At 37.1% G+C, this 15549-nt stretch overlaps 1 non-coding gene across 1 annotated transcript; it reads left to right on the top strand.

The window, feature by feature from the left end:
* Positions 1 to 15442: 15442 nt before the first annotated feature.
* Positions 15443 to 15549, top strand: LOC128283047 (small nucleolar RNA R71). Its single transcript, XR_008273389.1, has one exon. It is a non-coding gene; the product is annotated as a small nucleolar RNA R71 (small nucleolar RNA).

Below are 15549 nucleotides of genomic sequence, written 5' to 3'. Positions count from 1 at the left end.
AAAAACCTCTTACAAACCGTCGATAGTATCTGGCAAGTCCTAAAAAGCTCCTAACTTCAGTAACATTCCTCGGAGGTTTCCAATCGAGTATGGCCGAAATTTTGTTCGGATCAACTCTAATTCCCGATCTTGGATCGACGTGCCCCAAAAGCTAACCTCTCTCAACCAAAATTCGCATTTACTGAATTTCGCGTATAACTGCTTGTCTCGTAAAATCTGTAATACTAATCTCAAATGCTTGGCATGTTCAGCTTCATCTTGGGAATAAATTAAAATATCATCAATAAACACAACCACAAACCGATCCAAGTATTGTCTGAAAATTCGATTCATTAAATCCATGAATATCGCAGGGGCATTAGTAAGCCCAAACGGCATCACTAAGAATTCGTAGTGACCGTATATCATTCTAAAAGCAGTTTTGGGTATGTCTGAGTCTCTAACTCTCAACTGATAATAACTCGACCTCAAATCTATCTTTGAAAACACTGAGGCTCCCTTCAATTGATCAAACAAATCATCAATACGCGGTAACGGATATTTATTCTTTATTGTTACTTTATTCAATGCACAACCTCATGGTTCCATCCTTCTTTTTCACAAATAATACTGCTGCACCCCATGGTGAAAAACTCGGTCGAGCAAAACCTTTATCCGTCAATTCTTGCAATTGAATTTTCAATTCCTTTAATTCCGTTAATGCCATACGATACGGGGTTATCGAGATTGGCGTGGTACCAGGTACAAGTTCGATGCCAAATTCTACCTCTCGAACAGGTGGCAACCCCGGTAACTCCTCAGGAAAAACATCTGAATACTCGCAAACCACTGGTACCGATCCGAGTTTCCTTTTCATCTCTTTGCTATCAAATACATACGCAAGATATGTTTCACACCCCTTCCTCACATATCTCCGAGCGATCATCGAGGATATTGTTGCTGGCACTCCCCTTAAATCAGTAGACTCAACTCGGACTATCTCATTATTTGCACCCCTTAAATCAATGGTTTTTCTTTTGCAACTCACCACAGCGTCATATACGGTCAACCAGTCCATACCAAGAATAACATCAAATTCATCAAATGGTAAAAGCATCAAATCGGCCGAAAAACAGGATTCTCGGATTATTAGAGGGCATCTCTTACACACTTTGTCAACAAGCGCATAATGACCCAAAGGATTTGACACTCGAATTACGAACTCAGTAGACTCAATAGGCAGAGTCTTATTGGATGCTAAAGTCTCACATACATAAGAATGAGTAGAGCCAGGGTCGATTAATGCAATTACATTAGTATCAAAAAGAGTGAAAGTACCAGTGATAACATCAGGGGAGGATGCTTCCTCTCGTGCACGGATGGCATATGCTTTAGCAGGAGTACGGGTCTCAGATCAAACAGCCGTATCAAAAGTCCCTCTCTGACCACCACCCCTACCTCCTGAAATTCTCAGTGGTCTACCCCTAACCGTTGTTCCACTAGGTCTTGCACCTTGCATCTTATTTTTCTCATCAAATTCCGTGCAATCTCTAATGAAGTGATCCTTCGAACCGCATCTGTAACAGGCCCTGTTAGTGGAATTACCCCAACATTCACCTATGTGTTGTCTTCCACATTGTGGACATTCAGGTTTTTCTTGGCGATTGTTACCCACACTAGCAACCGAAGTAGCTCGTGAGTCCGTTAATGGTTGTGTCCTAATAGAAATCCCCGCAGTCGTCTTCGGTTTGTGAGTGTCCTCCCTGAACTTCTTTATAGCTGAGAACGGAGTTCTACTCATTGATCTTTTACGAAAGTCACTAGCTTTAGATTCTGCCTTCTTTTTCTCCTTTCCAAGTTCTTCCGCCTTGCAAGCTCGTTCAACTAGTGTTACAAATTCTTTTATCTCTAAAATACCCACTAGTAGCTTTAAATCTTCATTCAATCCTTCCTCAAATCTTTTGCACATAGCGATTTCATCGGCTACACACTCCGAAATATCGATCGAGTCTTACGAACTCACGTTCAGATTCGAGATCTTGTCATGCGGCCTTGCTTAAGTTCCAAGAATTCCTTACGCTTTTGATCGATGAACCGTTGGCTAATATATTTTTTTTGAAACTCCGTTTGAAAGAAATCCCAAGTAACTCGTTCTTTCGGGACTATGGAAATCAAGGTCCTCCACCAATAGTAGGCTGAGTCTCGCAACAAAAATATAGCACACTTTAAACACTCATCGTGTGCGGGGCATTCATCAAAACTTCGGATGGTGTTATCAAGCGAACTCGGCCCTTTCAGCATCGTCGAAGAACTATGGCTCAATTCCTCGGCCCGCGCTTCCTAATCAAGTCTACAGGTGGTTTACACGGCCTTACAGGATCAGTAGTCGATGGCATTATAGGCTCCTGGGGCGGATTATTTAAATTCGGGAATGGTTGGGTAGCCGGATTAGTGCGGGCATATTGTGCGACCCACTCGTTCATCAAAGTAAAGAAGGCTTGTTTTGCCCCCTCATCTTGATTATTCGCAGATGACTGAGGTTCAACAGGCGGTGTCCCTTGCGCAGGAGTAGCCGCTACACTTTCAACGTCATCCGCTAAGGTTCTCTCTAAACTGGGATCCATTTTCTAATCAAAACAAAAAATTTTAGCCGTCAGAAGTCATCACACTATTAAACCCTAACATTAAGGCATGTATAGCTAGACTCATACGCGATATGGTAGTCCTAGAACCGACTAAACCATAGCTCTGATACCAATAAAAATGTAACACCTCGAAACCGTGGCCGTCACCGGGGTCGAACACGAGGTGTTATCTGGCTTAATTCATCACTTATACAACTCAAACAATTTATTTTAAAACTCCCAGACAAGCTGTCAATCTGCGTTATAGTCACTTAAAAATTCGTATCTTGAGTTCTGAAACTCAAAATCCAATTCCGCAAATTTTTCCTGAAACTAGACTCATATATCTATCTACTGAAATTTTCCACAATTTTTGGTCGGTCCAATTAGTACAGTTTATTAGTTAAAGTCTCCCCTATTTTAGGGTTTGACTACTCTGACCTCTGTGTATTACGAACCAGATATCTCCCTGTACAGAGATTCAATTACTATGCCGTTTGTCCCTAATAAAACTAGACTCAATAAGGAATCTGTAAATATAAAGTATGACTTCTAATTATCTTTGTAAAATTTATGGTGAATTTCCAAAGTCAGAACAGGGGATCTAGAAATCGTTCTGGCCCTGTTTCACAAGATTTTAAATATCTCATACAGTATAGCTCATATACTTGTTTTACTTCTTCCATGTGAACATAGACTCATCAAGCTTCAATTCCATAACTTATTCATTATTTAATTCCATTTCTACTAGTTTTAGTGATTTTTCAATTTCACATCACTACTGCTGTCTGCATCTATTATTAGAGTAAATTTTACCTATTAGAGTAATTTAACATACATATCACCAAGTATGATCATGACTAGCCATACCAAAGGCTAATCATTACCAAGCATTTCCTTACTACTCAATAACCATATCATGAGTGTAACACCGGAAATGATTAGCCATGACAAACGGCATAATAATCAAATAGACTTTAACTATTACTTATAACTAAGTATCATAAGACCAAATCCAACTTAACATTTATGCCATTTTCGCATGGCTAAAAGTATACATACCAAAGTTCAAACAAAACATAATAGCCTATACATGCCGAAATGTTCTCTTAGGCCAACTAAGAAGAAGATACTAAAAAGTTGCAAGCTGGTGTGATGACTTCGACGATGGTCCCGAGCACACAAAAATGGATCAAAGGAACCTAAATAAGTGACAAATAAACACACCAAATGAGTATATAACTCAAGAAGTCATAAGCATTACATCTTGTACAATTATAAGAGATCATAAGAGAAGGCAAATAATGCAAAATCAGTTACTCCAACTATACCGAACTATGCTATCATTTCTTAGAATTTCGGTTCAATCTCATGCCAAGTCCTACAATCAAATCAAACACCAAAACAACCCAATTGATTTAGACCCGATTCCTCAAAGCATGGAATTATGATGCACTAGATAAATTTGTACCTACTCAGTACATGCCTCAAGTTCGATACTTTAGTTACTAGTTCTACCACTTCGTTCTTTCACGCACATTTTATATTATCAATCGAATTTGCACACATAGTGCTCGTCACACTCGCACACATAGTGCCATAGTACACCGCACACTCAGTGCATTGGATTTTCTCTCATACTTCAACATCCAAATCGGCACACATAGTGCTACTTAATTCCGCACACATAGTGCCATATGTTAACTCATTTTGATAAGGCAATTTACTTAATTCAAATAGCACATATGGTTACATTAATAATTAGAAAATTCACTCCAAAAGAATACTCATCAAAAGGAATTCTTTTATGATTCACTAGTATTTTCTTTTTACATACCAACTAATCAACCTTACAAAAATGCTTAAGGACTTACCTTGTGTTGGGTAAAACCGGTTCCAACTCGGCTACTCGATGTTCTTTGCTTTGCCCTTGCTGGATTCCCTCCTTTAACTTCTTGAGCTTAATCAAATAAGTTAAACTAGTTTAACTGTCTTGCTAAATATTTATATCCAAATATTAATGATTTCATATCATAAGAAACACATGGTAAATTTTTACCTTTCTACCTTATGCTTTTGGGCCATTCGGCTAATAACCATATAATATCATTACTATCAATAATCCAATTACACATACACATATACATATTTGTATATTAGGTAACCACCGTTACTAACTACCCATTTTAGTCGATTTTATACAATCAAAGGTAATATCACAAATGGGCATACTTATATAGCCGAATGTGCTAAAATTAGATCTAACATCACCTATACACTTGATTAAATGGCCGAATACCTATACTATCAATTATAGTATCATTTTTATTCTTTCAAACACATAGTTTCCTCCCATGAACACTTGGCCGAATTTTTTTCTTCTAATCTAGCATAGCTTCACGTCTATTTGTAACATCATATAAATCCACATATAACTACATTTCTACCTAAATCTTCTTTCACCTTCCTACTATTTCCCTTCACAACATCAAAAGCACCATACTCTTAGCATTTACCTCTCCCTAACCGTATGCCATTTAATTACTTATTTAGGTAGAAAATTAACATATGAGACATGATAAGACATTGGCTACTAGCTAGATTTTCACAAAAATTTAACAAAACTAACATGAATCCTACCTTAATCCTCTCTTATGATGGCCGAATGTCTTAGAACATTTCTCCCCTCCTTCCCTAGCTCACGGCACTTCAAGAAAAGAAAGAAGATGAAGACTTTCTCTTGCTTTCTTATTTTATTCCCCTTTTTTTTATCTATTTTAATCATTTACTAATAAAAGCATCATTAAAAATTCAACTTAATGGAAGATCCATCCTTGCTTGGCCGGCCACTACTTGAGGTTTGGGTAATTTGACAGCAAACCCAAGTTTCCTCACTTTGTTATTATTTGGTCCTTATATATTCCCCTATCATATTTTCTTAAGTTCTCAACTAAGTCAATCACATGGAATTCACATTCATAAGTCTAAATTAAAACATCAAATTTTCACACATGCACTAATATACATAGAGGATATGCAACCAAATTTTAAATAAATTTTGGGACTCGATCTTGTGGCCCCGAAACCACATTCCGACTAGGGTCGAATTAGGGCTGTCACATGCTTTTTGACAATCTTCAGTTCATTCACCATCACTATCCTTACGTAAGAGCTTGAAGATGGGATCACATTTATCCGTCAACTGTGAGATAAAACGAGACACGTAATATAACCGTCCCAAAAAACCTCATACCTCCTTTTGAGTTTTAGGGGGTGTTAAATCTTGAATTTCTTGAACCTTGTCCAGATCTATTTCAATTCCCCGTTCACTCACTACAAAACCCAACAGCTTTTTTGACTTTACCCCTAAAGTACATTTTGCTGGATTCAATCTCAATTTGTTTTTCCTCAATTTTTCAAATAGTTTGCGGAGGTTTTTCACATGACTTTCTTCCCTAGTGGATTTTGCTATCATATTATCAACATAAACTTCAATTGCTTTATGCATCATGTCATGAAATAGTGTCACCATTGCTTGTTGATACGTGGCCCCAGCATTTTTTAAACCAAACTGCTTGACCTTGTAACAGAAGGTTCCCCAGGTCGTGATGAACGTGGCCTTTTCCATGTCCTCCATCGCCATTTTGATTTGATTATACCCAAAGAATCCATCCATGAAAGAGAAAATATAATGTTTAGCAGTGTTATCCACCAGTGTGTCTATATGAGGTAACAAAAAATTATACTTTGGGTTGGCTCGGTTCAAATCTCTATAATTAATGCATATTCTGACTTTCCCATCCTTCTTAGGCGCTGGTACAATATTTGCCACCCACTTTGGGTTTTTAGCTACTTCAACAACATTTCAGGTTTCATCCTTCTCAACTTATGGTATACGGGCTTGCAATCTGATTTCAAAGGTAACCTGTGTTCCATGATATTGGTGTCCAAACCCGGCATATCTTGGTATGATCATGTAAACACATCTGAGAACTCAATGAGTAAATCCTTCAATAATTGACTTTGCTCTAGCATGAGAGTGGTTTCAATCCTAATTTCCTTTCTTACCCCATCATCACCCAGATTGATCAAATATGTTCCCTCCAAGTGGGATTCTATAAGCTTCTTTTCTTGTTCAACTAGCCTCAAAAACTTATCTGGTACAACTTCTTCCTCTTCCGTCCTATGATTGTTATACTGAACATAATTATGAAAATTTGATTCAAAGATGTAATTTGGATCATTTATCAATTCATGAGGTAGATCCCTGAAATAATTATGATTATGTATAATGGTATATGAATGAAAACAATTGAATGAATAAAAGTGAATAAGGACATTATCTAAATCTAATTTCATTAAAAAGAAAATAGTTTCACATGGATTTTTAAAGGAAATTAAATTAATTGAATGTTATTAAACTTTGATATAAAAACTCTTAAAAACGATTACATCTCAGAGGACTGAAAAATAGCAGGTAACGATAGGAGCTACCAGTTGTCCAAGGCGGAAGGGTCGTAGCGAACCCAGTCTCTTGACATTGGCACCCTATTGCCAATCATGTTTAGATCCACTCTATCTCCACTAATCATTAACTTAACCGCGGTCCTTTCCTAGTGCTCGAATCCGATTGATGTAAATCGCGATAAGTTTTAAATTTATAATTGGATGTACTTCAAAACTAACTATTATCACGATAAAGGCAAGCATACCTATCAAACGTAGTATAGTTTATAGAAAGACCGGGATGTCGAACCCGCAGGAACTAAAAGTACTAGTATTAACTCTCTTTTTATTATCTAGCTTAAAAAATAAAGGGGTTTGTTTTATCTAAATTAATTAACTAAACTAAGAATGCACAAGAAGAAAATTGGGGAAATTACTTTTGGGAAAAACTGGTTGATTTGGAGAATATCCAAGGGAAATTCCACCTAGACTTCACTTGTTATTTGACTCTGAATCAGACGATTTATTCACTTGACTTGATCCGTAGAAATCCCTAAGTTATATAATTATGTCTCTCGAGACTAACAACGTCTAAACTTAGGTTGATTAATTGAAATCCCTTTCTAATTAAAACCCCTAGTGTTGCATTAACTCGATCTATGGATTCACCTATTAGGTTTCACCCTAATCCGGCAAAATTATCTCACCCTATGTCTGGGAGTACAATCAACTCCGCTTAATTATGCTAGATCTACTCTTAGGCAGGGACTTTTGCTCCTCTGAATAAGCACATCAACACTTGAATCAATATCCTGGAATATTAAAGCAAGAATTAAGAACTCATAATTAAGAACAAGTCAAATATTTATCATATAATTTAGAAAATAATAACAAGATCCGTCTTAAGTTTCAATCCCCTTAGGTATTTAGGGGATTTAGTTCATAAGTGTAACAGAAAACATCTCAGAAGAATAATGATAACAAAATATAAAGAAAACCCAAAAACCCCTGAAGGAAATTGAAGGGAGATCTTTAGTCTTGAAGGAGAATCCATCTTCTGAGATGGATCAATCGGCTTTCTTCGAGTAATTCCTTGCCTCCTACTCTAGTGTGTTTAAATAGGCTTTAGAATGCTTCAAAGCCCTCCAAAGTGCCCTTTTTCAATTAGAACTCAACTTGGGCTTGACAGGGACACGCCCGTGTGACATGCCCGTGTGCTAGTGCTTCAAACCATGCTAGAGTCTGCTGAATAGACACGAACGTGTGGTCTACCCGTGTAAGGAAGTCCAAGCCGTGTTCGAGTCTGCTAACATGACACGGGCCTGTGGTACACCCGTGTAGGGAAGTCCAGGCCGTGTTGATTTCCCACATTGCCCATTTTCTCTGTTTTCGAACCGTTTCTTGCTCTTTTTACTTTCCTATGGTCACCTAAGTATAAAACATGAAATTAAAGGATTAGGAGCATCGAATTCACAAAATCTAAGGAGAAATCATTCATAAATGTGCTAATCATGGGATAAAAAATATGTATAAATTACGGTTTATCAAATACCCCCACATTTAAGCGTTTGCTTGTCCTCAAGCAAAATCCTCAACTCACAATTAAAAAATCATTTTTCTCAACTTATAATTCCTATCAATAATATCTCAAAATGATCCATAAGGAATCATATTTTGAGAATTCAACTAGAAGAACATCAAAGTTTCAAACATTCCAAGTGGAGCATTTTATCACGAAAACATTAGGTGTCTCCCCTCATTTAAGTAATCACCTTTGATTCAAAATATCACAGAGTTTCACATCCTCACTAAAGAATCACTCAAATCACTTGAGGTGTTTAAAGACAAGAAATTTAGCACTCAACAGTCAGTATGAAAAGTTATTACCATAGGCTTGCAGGAAAATCAAATTTCCACCACTATATAATGAGATGACACACCAATCAAAAGGTGTTTAGAGGGTTGTAACGTGGCTTTGGTTAGGGGGTTTGGTCACAAGCTGAAAGAAAAGGTTAGAATAGAGATTGAATTGAAAAATTACCTAACTAGAAAAATACTAAAATTGACAAATTACATTCCTAATTAGAAGATCCTAGAGTTGAGCTTTTCTTCATGGAATACGGAATTAAATATTTAAGCTCAAAAACAAAAAGTTACTACTAATATGTATGTATGTATGTTTTTTTAAAAAAAAAACAAATCAACATAGAACTTTGCTAACTATCAAAAATAAAACATAGCTAAGTAATTTATTCAAATCAAATCTCGACAAAAATAGGAATCAAAATAATTGAAGAGATTTCAACAATAATGGGTTATGGGTTAATATTGAGGGTAAATCAATGAATGATTTGTTAGGCTCAAGGGGGTTCACTAAGGGTTAATTATGAAGGTAGGATTTTATGGAGTGAGTGGGTTAAACCTAAGTGCCTTTATCATCTTGACATATCAAATCAAAGGTGTGGTCTTGACATGCATAATCAAGCGAGTTCTAGAATAACAATTCCATATTGGCGCACTCAAAGCAACAATAAAAGTGAGCATGAAAGAAATAATTTATGCTTTAAAGGCTCAAGATCTCACAAAAATTATGGCTTTTTGATGTTTAACCTGTGAATTTCAACTCAAAATAATACCTAAACTTAGGGAAACAACTTAAAAATTTTTAATTCTCAAAAATCAACTTTATCATGTTCGATTCTCTAATTCCTTAAAGTCTAACAATCAATGCATAAAAGCCTATGTTTTAATTCAAGATATATCAATAAAAATCATAAATTAATCAAAATTCATTCTAATAATGATATGAGAAGATTATTTGAGAACAAGACAAAATTCAGGGATTTTTCTGATAATGATATAAATAACCCCCCACACTTAAGATGTACATTGTCCTCAATGTACAAAGATATATAATAGCGATATAAATATAATATTGAAAGAGAGGAAGAGAAGTGGAACTGCCCTGAGATTGTGGATGAAATCCTTGGATTAGCCAGAGTGAAAACTGATGATAAAGCTGAAGGAAAAGCATGATTCTGAGGGATAAATGAGAAGACACTACTGTGAAGGAGAATTAAGGGAATAATTTGATAATTACCATAAAGATAGGTAGAGTTTAAAAAATATAAGACATGAGTCTTCAAAAATAAATAGAAATAAAAGTAAAAAAATAAAAATAAAGCGAGTTTAAGAAAAAAGGCACGGCACTGTCGCTCAACACTGGTCTCACATGGCCATGTCACACGCCCGTGTGGCTCGCATCCAACTATGTTTATATCAAAATGAGGAAACGCCACATGGCCTGAGGACATGCCCGTGTGTCTTGGCCTTGTGGTCACATGGCCGTATCACACGATCGTGCGCGATGTGGTTCGCTTCTCCAACACCTGTGTATATATGTGCATGCCCGTGTTCTTTTGACAGTCTCGACCACAGGTGGTGATACGGACATGTCGCACGCCCATTTTAATTTCTCAGTTTCTTTCATGGGTGTGGCACACACCCGTGTTAGTTTGAAAGATTTGCCTACGCCATGTCACACGACCGTGGCAATGTATCGAATCTCGTGTTTTGGGAAAACTTTTGCTCTGTTTTCACAAAGCCGTATCTCACGGTTGTGTCGCCGCCCGTGGTATGAGAAAAGCCTAAAGCACGACAGTGGGCTAGGCTATGTTTGCCCCTGTCAAATGTCAAAATTTCCTGCAATTAAACTATGAACAGTTAAAGAAAAATTAACCCCTGTTTAGTGAGGTTAGTGCTTGGGTTGCCTCCCAAGAAGCGCTTATTTAGAGTCTAAGCTCAACTCTACCTTGTCAGTATATTTAGGGAAGTTCGTGGAGCCGTAGCTCCTCTTTATCGTCTTTGAAATTCCCACCGTTGTAGAGTTTGAGGCGATGTCCATTTACCTTAAAAGTGCCTTGTGATGGGTGACTTACCACTACTGTGCCATATGGAAAGACAGTTTGGACTACTAAAGGACCTGACCATCGTGATTTAAGCTTCCAAGGGAACAATTTGAGCCTCGAGTTATATAACAGGACAAGATCTCCAACTTCAAATTGCTTGCATTGTCTTAAACAAGCGTTGTGGCAGCACTTCGTTGCTTCCTTGTATAGGCGTGAATTTTCATATGCATTGGTTTGCCACTCATCTAACTCGTTCAACCGCATCAACCTATTTTTACCTACAAGTTTGGGATCAACGTTTAGAAATTTTATAGCCTAGAATGCCTTGTGTTCTAACTCAAATGGTAGATGACAACTTTTTCCGTAAACAAGTCTGTAAGGGGATGTTCCTATGGAGGTCTTAAAAGCAGTTCTATAAGCCCATAAAGCATCATCTACTTTCATCGCCCAATCCTTCCTATTTGATTCTACTGTCTTTTCTAGGATACATTTGAGCTCTCGGTTTGCTACTTCGACTTGTCCACTAGTTTGATGATGATAAGGGGTAGCTGTTCTGTAGTGAGCTCTGTATTTCTTAAGGAATCGTACTACCCCTCTAGCTTCATTAGTAGGTAAAGCTTGGGCTTCCACCCATTTAGACGTATAATCGATGACTACTGATATGTATTTATTCCCAAACGAGCTGGGGAATGGACCCATGAATTCAATTACCCATATATCAAATATTTCACATTAGAGCTTGTATGTTTGGGGCATTTCGTCACGTTTAGAGATATTACTTGTTCGTTAGCATTTATCGCAAGTAGCAACATACCTGTTGGTGTCCTTAAAAAGTGTGGGCCAATAAAAACCTGATTTGAGTATTTTATGTGCGATCCTGTTTCCACTGTAATGTCCTCCAGTTGGTCCTAAGTGGAAATGTTCCAAGATATTCAATGCTTCTGACCTTGTAACTCATCTCCTAATGACTTGATCTGCACATATACGGAAAAGGAAAGGGTCTTCCCAAAAGTAGTTTTTCACATCAATAAAGAATCGCTTCTTTTGCAGATGTGTCAACCCTTTTGGGATAATGTTAGCGGTTAAAAAATTTGCAATTTTTGCAAACTAAGGTACCTCTGAATCAGATATAGCAAAAAATTGTAATTCAAGAAATGAGTCATTTATTTTGACTTCATTTGGCTCTTTGGTACTTGAATTTTCGAGCATGGAAAGATGGTCAGCTGTGAGATCTTCAGCTCCTTTCTTATCCTGAATCTCCAAGCCAAATTCCTACAATAACAGAATCCATCGAATAAGTCGAGGTTTTGCATCAGTCTTAGTTAAAAGGTAGCGAAGAGCAGAATGGTCAGTATAAACGACAACTCTAGACAATATTAGATATGTCCTAAATTTATCAAATGCAAAAATCACAGCTAGCAACTCTTTCTCCGTGGTGGTGTAGTTTTCTTGTGCGGCAGTCAAAATTTTGCTAGCATAATAAATGGGTTGAAAATGCTTGTCTCTTCGATGTCCCAAAACTACACCTACTGCAAAATCACTCGCATCGCACATTAGTTCGAAAGGTAAATTCCAATCATGTGCAATTATAATTGAAGCTTTAGTCAATTTGTCCTTTAAAGTATTAAATGCTTCTAAACATTCCTTATCGAAATTAAAAGGCACATCTTTTTCTAGTAATTTAGTCAAAAGCTTAGCTATTTTAGAAAAATCTTTAATAAATCTTCTATAACACCCAGCATGTTCTCAAAAGCTTCTAATAGCCTTAACCTATTTAAGGGGAGGTAGTTTCTCAATGGTTTCAATTTTAGATTTATCAACCTCAATCCCTTTACTAGAAATTTTATGTCCTAACATAATACCTTCTTGAACCATAAAGTGACATTTTTCCCAGTTGAGCACAAGATTTGTTTCCTCGTATCTTATTAAGAACCATTTTAAATTTTTAAGGAAAAGATGAAAAGAGTTACTGAAAACTGAGAAATCATCCATAAATACCTTCATGATGTCTTCTACGAGTTCGTCAAAAATGGCCATCATGCAACGCTAAAAAGTAGCAGGAGCATTACATAATCCAAAAGGCATTCTACGATAAGCAAACGTACCGTATGGGCATGTAAATGTCATCTTTTGTTGACCTTCAGGAGCTGTTGGGATTTAAAAATAGCCAAAGAGTCCGTCTAAGAAGCAGTAGTACATGTGCCCTGATAATCTTTCCAACATTTGGTCAATGAATGGAAGGGGGGAGTGATCTTTTCTCGTGGCATCATTCAGCTTCCTATAGTCAATGCAAATTCTCCAACCTGTGATTGTCCTTGTTGGGATTAATTCATTCTTCTCATTGGCTACAACAGTCATTCCTCCTTTTTTAGGAACAACTTGCACTGGACTTACCCAAGAACTGTCAAAAATAGGATAAATAATTCCAGCATCTAGGAGTTTAATTACCGCAGCTTTAACAACTTCCTTCATGCTAGGATTCAATCGTCTTTGGGCTTGCACACATGGCTTATATTCATCTTCCATTAAAATTTTGTGGGTGCAAAAAGAAAGGCTGATCCCTTTGATGTCAGAAATTTTCCAAGCTATGGCCCTTTTATGCTCTTTTAATACTTGCAGTAATTTCTTTTTCTCCTTGGTTGCAAGTTAGATGCAATAATTACCGGTAATGTAGAATTATTTCCAAGGAATGCATATTCCAAGTGATTCGGCAATTGTTTAAGTTTTAGTTTGGGAGGTTCTTCAATAGAGGGTTTTTCCTTAAGTTCATCGTTTACCTTAATACCCTCATATTCTGCTATTCTTGGGGAGGTTTAATTGGAATTTAGTTTGATTCCTATCTCAGAATCATCATCCACCCCCTCTCCTTGGGCAAGACACAGTTCCATTGTGTCCTTATGTATGATTTCCTGAAAAGAACCTTAAGTAGCATGATCAATAGAGTCAATAAAATAACATGAGTCATTCTGTTCCCTAGAAAATCTCATGGCATCATAAATTTTAAAAATAATCTCTTTTTCACCTACTCTAAGTACCAGTTTAACATCACCCACAACAATAACAGCCCTAGCAACGACTAAAAATGGACGACCTAAGATTAAAGGCACTTTAACATCCTCATCCATGTCAAGCACAAAGAAATCAACAAGGAATATAAATTTATCTACTTTTACAAGTACGTCCTCTATAATTCCCCTAGGATATTTAATAGATCTATCAGCTAATTGAATACTTATCCTAGCGGGTTTAGGTTCCCCAAGACCAAGTTGTTTAAACATTTTATATGGCATCAAATTAATGCTAGTGCCTAAATCAGCTAGTGCCTTATCAACATTCAAACTACCAATCAAATAAGGAATCATAAAACTCCCTGGATCTTTCAACTTCTTGGGTAGCTTATTTTGTAGAACGACTGCGCAAACTGCGTTCAACTCTACATGCGACGCCTCTCCAACTTCCGTTTATTTGCTAAAAGCTCCTTTAAAAATTTAACTGCATTTGACATCTACAAAAGAGCTTCAATAAATGGTAAGTTAATATGTAATTTCTTTAATAATTTAAGGAATTTACAAAATTGTTCCTCTGTGTGGTCTTTCCTTGTCATATTGGGGTATGGCACAAGAAGTTTGTACTCTCTCCTTACCAGTTTTCGCTCACTCTGGTCCACCTCATCCTTACCTTTACTTACCACAATTCCTTACCTCGATTCTGGTTCAGGTTCAACGAACCCTTCTTTTTCTCGAGTGGTAATCGCATTGAGTTGTTCCCTTGGGTTAGATTCAGTGTTACTTGGCAAACTACCTTGTGGCCGTTCAGAAATTAATTTGGTAAGTTAGCCTATCTGAGTTTTGAGCCCTTGGATCGACGCTTGTTGATTCTTAAATGTTGTTTCGGTATTCTAAAAACGAGTCTCTGACACTAAGATAAATTTTGTTAGCATCTTCTCAAGGTTCGGCTTCTTTTCCTGTTGGTAAGGTGGTTGTTGAAAACTTGGGGGATGTTGTGTCCTTTGATTTCCTTTCCCACCCCACGAGAAGTTGGGATGGTTCCTCCAACCTGCATTATAAGTGGTACTGTATGGTTATTTTGAGATCTAGAATTATTGCTACCCATTTATTGAACTTGATCCTCCTCGATGTTAGGGTTGAAGGATTGATATTCTGTGTGTACTCCTCCTCCATTTGAATTGCACCTCATCAGGGGATGTACTTTAGTAGAAGCACACAAACCGTCAATCTTTTTATTTAAAAGTTCTACCTAGTTAGACAACATAGTAACCGCATCGAGGTTGAAAACACTAGCTGCTTTTGTCAGCTTTGTTCTCATGACCTCCACTAATAATTATTCAGTGACATTTCTTCAATAAATTCAAAAGCCTCCTCAAGTGTCTTATTATTGATAGTCCCACTAGCAGCTGCGTCAATCATCTATCTAGTCGAAGGATTCAGGCCATTGTAAAAAGTTTGAACCTGTAGCCAGAGTGATAACCTATGGTGAGGGCACCTTCTCAATAGATCCTTGTATCTCTCCCATGCATCATAGAGTGTTTCTAGCTCCATATGCACAAAAGAAGAGATATCATTCCTCAATTT

This window comes from Gossypium arboreum, chromosome 10, assembly GCF_025698485.1.
Source record: "Gossypium arboreum isolate Shixiya-1 chromosome 10, ASM2569848v2, whole genome shotgun sequence".
Taxonomy (NCBI): Eukaryota; Viridiplantae; Streptophyta; class Magnoliopsida; order Malvales; family Malvaceae; genus Gossypium; species Gossypium arboreum.
This window is presented reverse-complemented; position numbering and strand designations above follow the sequence as displayed.